Here is a 10625-nt window from a genome sequence, read left to right on the forward strand (position 1 = left end):
AAATAATTGGACCATCTTAGGCTGGAAATTAATTCTCCTTGATACTTCAAATTGCTTATCAGTTTTGTGCTTCTAGCAGTGTCTACCGAGCCGTTTTTCACCCTATGCGCAAATCTATGGAAAATAACCAAAATTCATCTAAAATAATTATACAATTTAATAAATTTCAACATGTTCATATTTTAAGTGCACTTTAATTATTTTATAAAAATTTATTAATTTTGGACAAGAATTTAATTGAATTCGCATGAATTTAAGTTAAAAAGGGTATGAAAAAGTGTGTAAATTTTTGTGTTTCCACACCCCCAAACTTAATTCATTGATCGTCACGAGTAGTGCACAAATTTTGAACAGAATTTCTCAAAAAACACCTTTGAAAAATTCCTTCAGAACAACATTTTTCCCAAAATTATGAATTTAAGATACTTGTGCTCAAAGACAAGAAATTTGATAGTTATGGTACTTAAGTATACATATCGTTCAAATTAATCTCAGCAACTATTATAGAAAAAATTAGACTAAATGCTTCCTTACCAATGTGATTTTATTCCCTTTATTCAAGATTAAGCTGCAATCATTATGTTTAACTTATGTCTTCATATGTTGTACGTAGCAATTTCTCTCCACTAATGTAGGTAACATTGGAACTTTTGAATCAATAGGTCTTTCACAAGGTTGTAAGATTGCTGGGCTTAAGGGTAGGTAAAAGATAGATAAATTTAGGCTTTTAAACCTTAGGCTCAGCTTGTATCGGACCTTCAAAATAAGTACCTTCAATACATCGACTTTCTTTACCTTCACATGCTCTTTTGTAGATCTTATTTTAAGACTCTTTTTTTTTTATAAATCAAGCATTTTGTTGAATGTACTACAATTTTAGAGCATTCAATACCTCTTTTCTTCTTTTCAACTTCCCCAAACTTATTTTTAAAGAATACTTTGAATAGTACTGAGTCTAATGTTTGGGACAATTTTAAGATAGTTAAGAGAGAAGTGATGGCTAAATTTGCAAGGTTTCAAATAAAATTAGGCCATATAGTCTCAAAGTCGGGTTTCAAAGGATAAAAATTTCATCATGGTTGGCTTGAAAGGCTCAAAAGGTCCAACAAAAGTTGCCTAAATCATTTTCAATGTTCCATGCTTCCTAGGATTTTGCCTCGAGAAACTACTAAGTCAATTCTAAAGACTTAAACTTTCATGCATGCCTAACTTTCGTAAGGAACTAAAAATTTATGGTACAATTTGCATGCTTTATTAGAAATACATTCATATCTTTATTAAGCTAACATAATAATTTATTGAAATAATAGAACTTTATTTATACTAAAGTTTAGCATACTTAACAAAATTTCAAGTTATTGAACAAAATATACCCTAATCATAATTAAAAGAAAAATTTATTCTGAGTGGATATAATTCAAATTCAATTTTTTGGTCCCCTTACTTAAGATGAACAATGTTCTTATTGTGTAATGTGAATAGATACTACACACCAGGTAGTATTCTAGAAAAGAGGAGGTGAGTCAAATTGGCTGCTTAAGTACCAAGCTCTCTCTAGATCCAATCCTAGACATGTATATACCTATTGCCACACTTTATACTTTGTGACTAGTTCAAATTTTATTAATGATTTTCTTCTCTTATTCTGTGAAAATAAAAATTCCTAATTAAACCTAATCCTAGAATGACCTAAGAACAGAAATAAAATAAGGTCAAGATCCCCCCTTTTATTTATTTACAGACTCTTCTGAATTTGACTCATCTTTTGCTCCATCATTATTGCCTTTGCATGAATCGCTTCGCTCCTTCTTCTATAATGGACTCTATGGTTCAAATATAAAATCTGGAAATTTAGGCACAAAAATAAATGGGTCATTGTAATTTTCTTAAGAGCACTTCTGATCGAGTCATCCCTTATATTTTAGTATCTCCAGTAAGCTTGTTGCTGCCATTGCACATTCTGCATTATGTCCATCAACTTTAACAGCTCATCTTGAAGATCCGGGCTAGGCGGTTGAGCTCTGAACATTAAGGTTTCATCATCAAGTTCAACTGCTAGTTCTAATGGTTCCACCTTATAGGGACTTCAGCCGATTGCATTAGTTCGATCTCTGTGGGATCTTTTTCCTCTTCTTTGAGATCCTCAATTTCTTTAATTCGCTGTTGTAGAACATAATCTCCAGTTATTTAATAAAGGTCCCAATCTGTGATTGTGCCCTGGCCATAACCTGCCTTCTTTACGTTTGCAAGAATTTTAGCTTTCAAGCACAGACTTGTTATCATAAAGGGAAAGTAGGCAGGGCCAGAACGTCTAATGACACAATTCCGCATCTCTCTTAGGATGATTTTTCCCTCATCAATGGTCTTTCCAGTTAAAATTGAGTATAATAAGACCATTCGCTCTAATGAAATTGTAGTCCCATGTGAGCTAGGCATAAGGCTGAAACGGATGAAATAGAACCATACCTTTGCGAGTGGTGTCAAATATTCTCTTCGACAAGTGTGGATTCCTTGCTTTGACACAATCCACTTAGAACCTGGAACTATAAGTTCCTCAAAAATTTCTTGCAAATTTTCAGGCTTGATGTTACTTATCAAGGAAGAATAATCATCGTTTTCGAAACCAGGCAATTCAAAGAACTCATTAATAGCATTTGAAGTTAAGGTACCTTGATTCCGTGAACTGGAACTTCCATCAAGTCGCTTGGGGTTAAATTCACATAGAAATCGCGAACTAGTTCCTCATCCATACTAGGTCTCTTCTCACAAAACAATTCCCAATTGAGGGTTTCAGCAACTTGACGAATATGTGCCATAAAATCTTTGTAGTTGCTCTCTTTCAATATAAATCCTTTCTCTAGATGCATCTGTTGATTTTTGAAGATACTCTCATATCTTGCTTTGGCTTTTTCACAATAGAACTTGTTTAATGTTTCATCAATTTGGGCACAAAAACGAGTTCTCTTGCGAGGAATGATTATCCTGATCAAAAGATGATTTTCTCAAAAATTTAATTAAATAAAAATTATGAATGATTCAAGAAATTAAAAAATTAAATAATTAAATAAAATTAAAAATTCGGAGAAAATCCGGTCTTACCACCTTTTTTTTTAGAACTCCTAAAAAATAAATAGTTAGAAAGCAAAAGAGGTCAAATTGAAGTAGGTTGGAGGATTTGGCTAAGGATGGATGAGAGGGTGGTGCCATTCAGGTGTGTGGGGTAGTAGTGCGCAACAGGAGTTGGGAGTAAGCAGCAACGTGCGCAGGCTAGGTTGGATGTGCAAGCAGCGTGCGGATCCTCGTCGGGCAGACCTGGTGTGAGTGCGCGTGGAACCTGGGCACAGGTAGCAATAAGCGGGATGAGGGCCTGGTGTGGGTAGCAGCATGAAGCACCCAATGTAGTGCGCGTTGAGGGCAGGTGTGCGCGAGGTGGCCTGCAGTGTGCGATGGAGCTGGGGCTGCTGACTGAATGGCTACTTTTCAGCTAGGAGGTTTTGGCACTTGAAGGTTTTTGGTGCTTTAGGATTTTGAGTGATGAATGATGAAGAAGGTGGTATTTATAATGAAGGAAATAGGACTTAAAGTAGAATTCTTAGAGAAATTTAATAACTAAAAACTCTAAGTTCTAATTCTAATCCATGTTAACAATAATTAATAATTAAATATATGCATATTAAATATATAAATTATATGCTAATCCTAATTCTATGCTAAATTGATAAAAATTAATATATAAATTATAATAGATATAATTATATATTAAAGATTATCATCTTGAAAAAAACTTATCAAATAAAATATGATTAAATTAGCACAAATCCTAACTTTATCTAAAGTTGATAATAATTAATATATATTATAATGGATATAATTATATATTAATAATTATCATCTTTTTTATTAAAAACATTTATTCTAGAAGCTTTTTGAAAATATTTACAAAAGAGACATCTAATTTTTATTATTTACAAAAAGAGTAACCAAATTTTAAAAATACTTCAATTAAGTCCTTAGACTTAATGAAAATTTAAAATTGAGTTGCAATTTAAAACTTGGATCAAAATTGACCCTCTTATTTTGGAAAACAAAAAATTTAATTTTATTTAGGGAATAATTTGTCGAAAAATTATGTTAAAAACAATTCCCAGGAAAGATTGGAGGGGTCACAAGCGGTCCCGCTTAAGTTCCAATCTCCTAGACAGAATTTATTTAAACATACTAATCCCGAAAATATACCCTAAATCATTTATTAAAAAGGAAAATAAGAAAATTCAATCATTTGATAAAATGAATGAAATTTGATTCCGTCTCCCCAATAATGTTTCAGACACTGAGCATTAACTTGAAAATTGCCTCCCTTGCCTTGGTGTTCAACAACTCCGTATGGATGGACGTGATGAATTATAAATGGACTATACCAATGTGATTTTAATTTATTTGGAACGAACCTCAATCTAGAATTAAATAACAAGACTTTTTTGACCTGCTTCAAATTCTCGAACTCGAATGTGCTTGTCATGCTATTTCTTAAGTCTCTCCTTGAGTAATTTGGCATTTTCTTATGAAAACATTTGGAATTCCTCTAGCTCATTGAGTTGTAGCTCATTTTCATATGAAAACATTTGGAATTCCTCTAGCTCATTTGGAATTTCTATTTAGCAAGCTTCGGATCCAAATTGAGTTATCGTAGGGCCTAGTAAGCTTTGTGCTCTAACTCTAGGGGTAGATGACAGGCTTTCCCAAAGACCAACCTATAGGGTGACATCCCTAAAGGTATCTTGTATGTTCTGTAAGCCCATAAAGCATCATCCTATCTTTTGGACCAATCTCGTCAGTTCAAGGAAACTGCCTTCTCAAGTATGCCTTTGATCTCTTTGTTCGCCAGTTCAGCTTGCCCATTTGTCTGCGGATGGTAAGCTGTAGTGACCTTGTGTTTCACTCTATGTTTATCTAATAACCATTTCAGCCACTTGTTCACAAAATGGGACCCTTCATCACTAATAATAGCTCTTGGGGTTCCAAACCTTGTGAACACGTGTTTTTGCAAAAACTTAATTACAACCTTAGCATCATTTGTCAGATAAGTTTTAGCCTCAACCCACTTAGACACATAGTCTACTTCTACTAATATGTACTTGTGATCAAAAGATGACAAAAAAGGACCAAGAAGGTCAATACCCCATACATCGAACAATTTTACCTCAATGATATTTGTTCGAGGCATCTCATTTCTATTGGTGACATTTCCAACCCTTTGACATTGATCACAACTCTCTACGTAAACAAATGCATCCTTGAGCAGTGTTGGCCAAAATAATCTAGATTGCAATACTTTGGCCGTAGTATGAGTACCTCCGAAGTGCCCCCTATTTGGAGCTGAGTGACAATGGTATAGAATCTTTTGTACTTCATCTTCTGCCATGCATCTCCTGATCATTTGATCTGCGCACTTTTTAAACAAGTATGGTTCTTACCAGAAATAGTACTTCTCATCATGAAGGAACTTTTTCCTTTGATGATATGTCTTAACAATCAAGCTAAATAGTTAGCAATATTAGCAAACCAATGGGTATTATGGACATGATTTACCTTCAGTATGTGTTCATCCGAAAACGTCTCTCGAATTGGTATAAGAGGTGAGTTCCCTTCTTGTGGCTCCAACCTAGACAAGTGATCTGCTACTTGATTTTCCACTCCCTTTCGATCTTGAATTTCTAAATCGAACTCTTAAAGTAGAAGTAGCCATCGGATCAACCTTGGCTTAACATCTTTCTTAGAAAGTAAGTACTTAATTGCCTAGTGGTCCATATAGACAGTCACTTTGGTACCTACAAGATAAGATCAAAACTTTTCAAAAGCAAATACAATAGCAAGTAACTCTTTTTCTGTTACTGCATAATTTAGTTGAGCTCCTGTCAAAGTTCGACTTGCGTAGTAGATGGGATGAAAAACTTTGTTCCTTCGCTTGCCCATGACAGCTCCTATCACGAAGTCACTTGCATCACACATTAATTCGAATGGCAAATCCCAGTCTGGTGTGATAATTATAGGTGTCGTAACTAATCGACTCTTCAAATCTTTGAAAGCCTTTAAGAATTCCTCATCAAACTTGAATGTCGAGTCCTTCTCCAATAATTTGCATAAGGGTTTAGCAATTTTGGAGAAGTCATTGATAAAGATTCGATAGAAACCGACGTGGCCCAAAAAGCTCCTAACACCCTTTACAGATGTTGGAGGTGGGAGTTTATCAATAACATCTACCTTTGCTTTATCAACCTCTATTCCATGTCTTGTTATTCGATGCCCTAGAATGATACCTTCTCGTACCATGAAATGGCACTTTTCCCAGATAAGTACCAGGTTTGTTTCTTCGCATCGCCTTAGTACCTTCGCTAGATTAGCTAAGCAATCATCATAAGTATCTCCAAACATTGAAAAATTTTCCATAAAAACTTCCAAATACTTCTCAACCATATCAGTAAAAATAGACATCATACATCTTTAAAATGTAGCAGGTGCATTACATAAACCAAATGGCATGCATCTAAATGCAAATGTACCGTACGGGAAGGTGAATATTGTCTTGTGTTGATCTTTTGGTGCTACTATAATCTAATTATACCCTGAGTATCCATCGAGAAAATAGTAGTAGTCTTACCCCACGAGTCTATCCAACATCTGGTCCAAAAACGGCAAAAGAAAGTGATATTTCTTAGTCGCCTTGTTTAGCTTCCGGTAGTTGATGCAAATTCTCATCCCGTAACCATTCTAGTCAGTATCACCTCGTTATTTTCATTTTCAATGATCGTGATACCTCCCTTCTTTGGCACGCACTGGACCAGCCTTACCCATGAACTGTCTGAGATAAGGTAAATTATGCCCACATCTAACGACTTGATGATTTCTTTCTTTACTATGTCCTTTATGATGGGGTCCAGTCTTCGTTGCCCATCAATCGTCCCTTTTTCACCATCTTCAAGGATAATCTTGTGCATGCATACAGATGGACTAATTCCGCGAATATCGGCTATGGTCCATCCAATAGCCTTCTTGAATTGTTTCAATACAAGGATGAGTTTCTCTTCTTGGTCACTAGTTAATTCTACTGAAACAATCATAGGCAGAGTAGAAGCGTTGCCTAAATAAACATATTTCAAAATGTGAAGGTAGTACCTGGAGTTCTAATTTAGGTGGCTCCTCGATTGATGTTTTTGGTTGGGCATAATCCCTTTTCTCCAATTCCAAAGATTCAAAACGAGATTGTAGATTAAATCCCTTTTGATTAGCTTCTAACAACGCTAAGTATTCATCCTCCTCTTCATCATTTAGAGGATCTGATGTCAATTTTTTTTCCAATGGATCCTCAACATAGTTGAGCTCCTTCTTTACTATTAAATCCTCTAAATCGGACACTTCAGAATAATCATTAATTGTGTCAGGAAATTATGTAGACTTAAAAACGTTAAATGTTACCTGATCTTCCTGAACATGCATAGTAACCTCACCCTTCTGCACATCAATAAGGGTCCTTCTGGTTGCTAAGAACGGTCTTCCTAAGATAATTGGCACTTCTTCGTCTGCTTCAAAGTCTAGGATAACAAAATCAGTAAGGAAGATAAATTTATCTATACGTACCAATACATCCTCGATTTTTCCTTCTAGATGTGTTAAGGATCGATCTGCTAATTGAACTGTAACTGTAGTTAGTCTAACTTCACCTATACCCAAATTCCTAAATATTAACATAGGCATCAAGTTAATACTCGCACCTAAGTCACATAATGCCTTACCACAATCGTTGCTCCAATGTTGCAAGGTATGGTAAAACATCTAGGATCCTTCAACTTTGGGGGTAATTTGTCTTGAAAATATGCACTGCATTCCTTCGTCAGAGCTATCGTCTCAAATTCTCCAAGTCTTTGTTTTTTTAGACAGGATATCCTTCATGAATTTGACGTAGTTCGGTATTTGCTCAAGTGCTTCAACCAACGGGATGTTTATATGAAGTTTCTGGAGTACGTTTAGGAACTTATTGAATTGAATTTCCTGCTTCTGCTTTTGAAGTCTTTGATGGTAGGGTGTAGGTGGTTTCTTTACTGGAACTGGTTGATTCATCTTTTGTGGCAATTCTGCATCTAACAGAGTTGTTAGTTGGTCAGAATTAGCTGGTTCTGAAATTACCTCGTCGGGTTTTGCAGATTCTGGTTCTTGTGAAACTGGAATTTCAGCACTCGGTTGAACTTTCTCTGAATCTTGAGCGTCAGCTTGCTTCTTTTCAGGTTCAATGGTCTTAGGCTCTACAGTCTTTCCCCTCCTCAATGTCAACGCTTTGCAACGCTCCTTCCCCGGATTCCTCAAATTCTCCGTATCACTAGGTAAAGTACCTTATGGTTGGTTCCTGAGTTTAGTTGCAAGCTGGCCCATTTGGTTTTCCAAGTTTTTCAATGTAGCTGCTTGGCTTTGGATTACGGCATCATTCTTGGCCATGTATGCCTTTAATAGATTTTTTAAGTATTGGATGGTTCATCTTGGGTTGGTTTCTGAACTTGTTGGGGAAAACTAGGTGGTTGGTTGGTTTAGGTTGGGCGTAAGTATTACTGATTCCAACCCTTTGGTTACTCCAAGAAAAATTCAGGTGGTTTCGCCATGATGGGTTATAGAAATTGGATTACAGTCCTTGCCCTCCTTAATTTTGGTTCTGGTTACCTATGTAGTACATGGATTCTGGGCTTGATGGACATTCTTCGAACAAATGTCCTTCCCCACAGTAAACACAGGCTATCCTTTCAAATGGGGTTGGTGGCTATGTTGCAAAACTGTTAGACCTATTAGTAGTAAGGTTTTTTAACGTGAAGGATATTGATGATACCTGAGATGTGAGTGAAGTAAGAGCGTCTACTTCATGTAGTCCAGCAACTCGTCTTCTTGACGCTGCTCGATTGGTTGGTCATTGGTAATTGTTACTGGCAATCCTCTCAATGAATTCATAAGCCTCGTTATAATACTTAGAAAGGAGTGCACCATTAGTAGAAGCATCCACTACCATCCTTGTTTGAGCATTTAGACCATTATAAAATGTCTCAAGTTGGATGTAATGTGGGATTCCATGATGAGGGCACTTTCGTAATAACTCTTTTTATCTTTTCTATGCCTCATACAAGGACTCATCATCCATTTGTTGGAAGGCAATGATCTCGTTCCTCAACTTAGCATTCTTGCTAGGCGGGAAATACTTCATAAGGAATCTTTCTACTAACTCTTGCCATGTGGAAATTGAGTTCGGTGGCAATGAGTTCAACCAGGCTCGAGCTCTATCCCTCAGTGAATATGCGAATAGCTTCAATCATTATGCATCTTCGGGTACTCCACCTAATTTGAAAGAATCGCTCACCTCCATAAATATTCTTAAGTGTAGGTAAGGATCTTCGGTAGGCAGTCTACTGAATTGGCCCACTGTCTGAAGCATCTGGAATATGACTGGCTTCAGCTTGAACTATTGTGTCTTAATTTTGGGTTTCCTAATACCCTGATTAAGATCATTAAATACTGGCACGGCATACTGTCGTAAAGCTCTATCCTTATCATCAACAATAAGGAGGGGATTTTGAGCAGTGTTTGCTCTGTTTCCTTGGATTGGATTTTCAAAGTTCATATCTTCGGTCCTTTTCTGATTTGTTTTTCTTCTTCCCTGTCAGAAAGTTTGTTCAATCTCAGGGTCTACAGGGAGTAGATCAATAATTTGGTCAATACTCATAAACACCTGAAATAATCACAGAAAAATTAAATAAATTAATAATTAAACAGGAAAAATAAACCAAAATGTAAAACTAACAAATTCACAAATAATGACTTTTTTAAAACAGTCCCCGGCAACGACGGCAAAAACTTGGAACGACGGAAATGTGCAAGTGTACACAATTACAACAAGTAATAAAGTGAAAAGTAAATGTCGAGTTATCGTACCCACAAGGACTGTGAAAGGATTATTTATGAATGCAATTTAAAACACTTTGGTGAGGAAAAAATATTTCGTTATAAAAAGGGTGATTAAGATAAATCAAATTTTAAACTAAATAACTAAAGAAATAAATCAGAAATGCACAATTTCAAAATATTATTTAATCAAGATGACATAATTGTGTTGATTTAATTACATTTATTTAACTTAGAATTATTAAACTCATGCTTATGTTGTTACGAATAAATTCACGGCAACTCGGTAATTTGCTAACATATGAACATATTCACCTACACAAATTGATTCATCTCTTAACATATCCTTATGTTAATTCAAACGATTAAACAGAATTTAATAAGCAAACATGTTATGGCACATACTTACTCATTAAATTGAACTAATCGCTTGCATATCCCTATGTTAATTCAACTGATTAATTAAATCTAATAAGCACATAAAAGACTATGTAAGGTAACAAGGTATTCCTACCTTGAAACAGTTTAATCACAATCATCTTGCAAGTTATGCAAGGTAAGTGTATCGCCAGATACATTGCTAATTTAACCTTCAGCTACCTTAGAAGAATAAACATGCACTGATTAAGTACTGCATCCATTAATTACAATTTCAATCCATTTAATTAATTAATTCATTAGCTACCTCACAA

General features: G+C 35.4%; 1 non-coding gene across 1 annotated transcript; it reads left to right on the plus strand.

The window, feature by feature from the left end:
• Positions 1-9101: 9101 nt before the first annotated feature.
• Positions 9102-9208, plus strand: LOC121228524 (small nucleolar RNA R71). The gene has a single exon (XR_005926100.1). It is a non-coding gene; the product is annotated as a small nucleolar RNA R71 (small nucleolar RNA).
• Positions 9209-10625: the final 1417 nt, after the last annotated feature.

The sequence above is a fragment of the Gossypium hirsutum genome, chromosome A04, assembly GCF_007990345.1.
Source record: "Gossypium hirsutum isolate 1008001.06 chromosome A04, Gossypium_hirsutum_v2.1, whole genome shotgun sequence".
NCBI classification, from domain to species: Eukaryota; Viridiplantae; Streptophyta; class Magnoliopsida; order Malvales; family Malvaceae; genus Gossypium; species Gossypium hirsutum.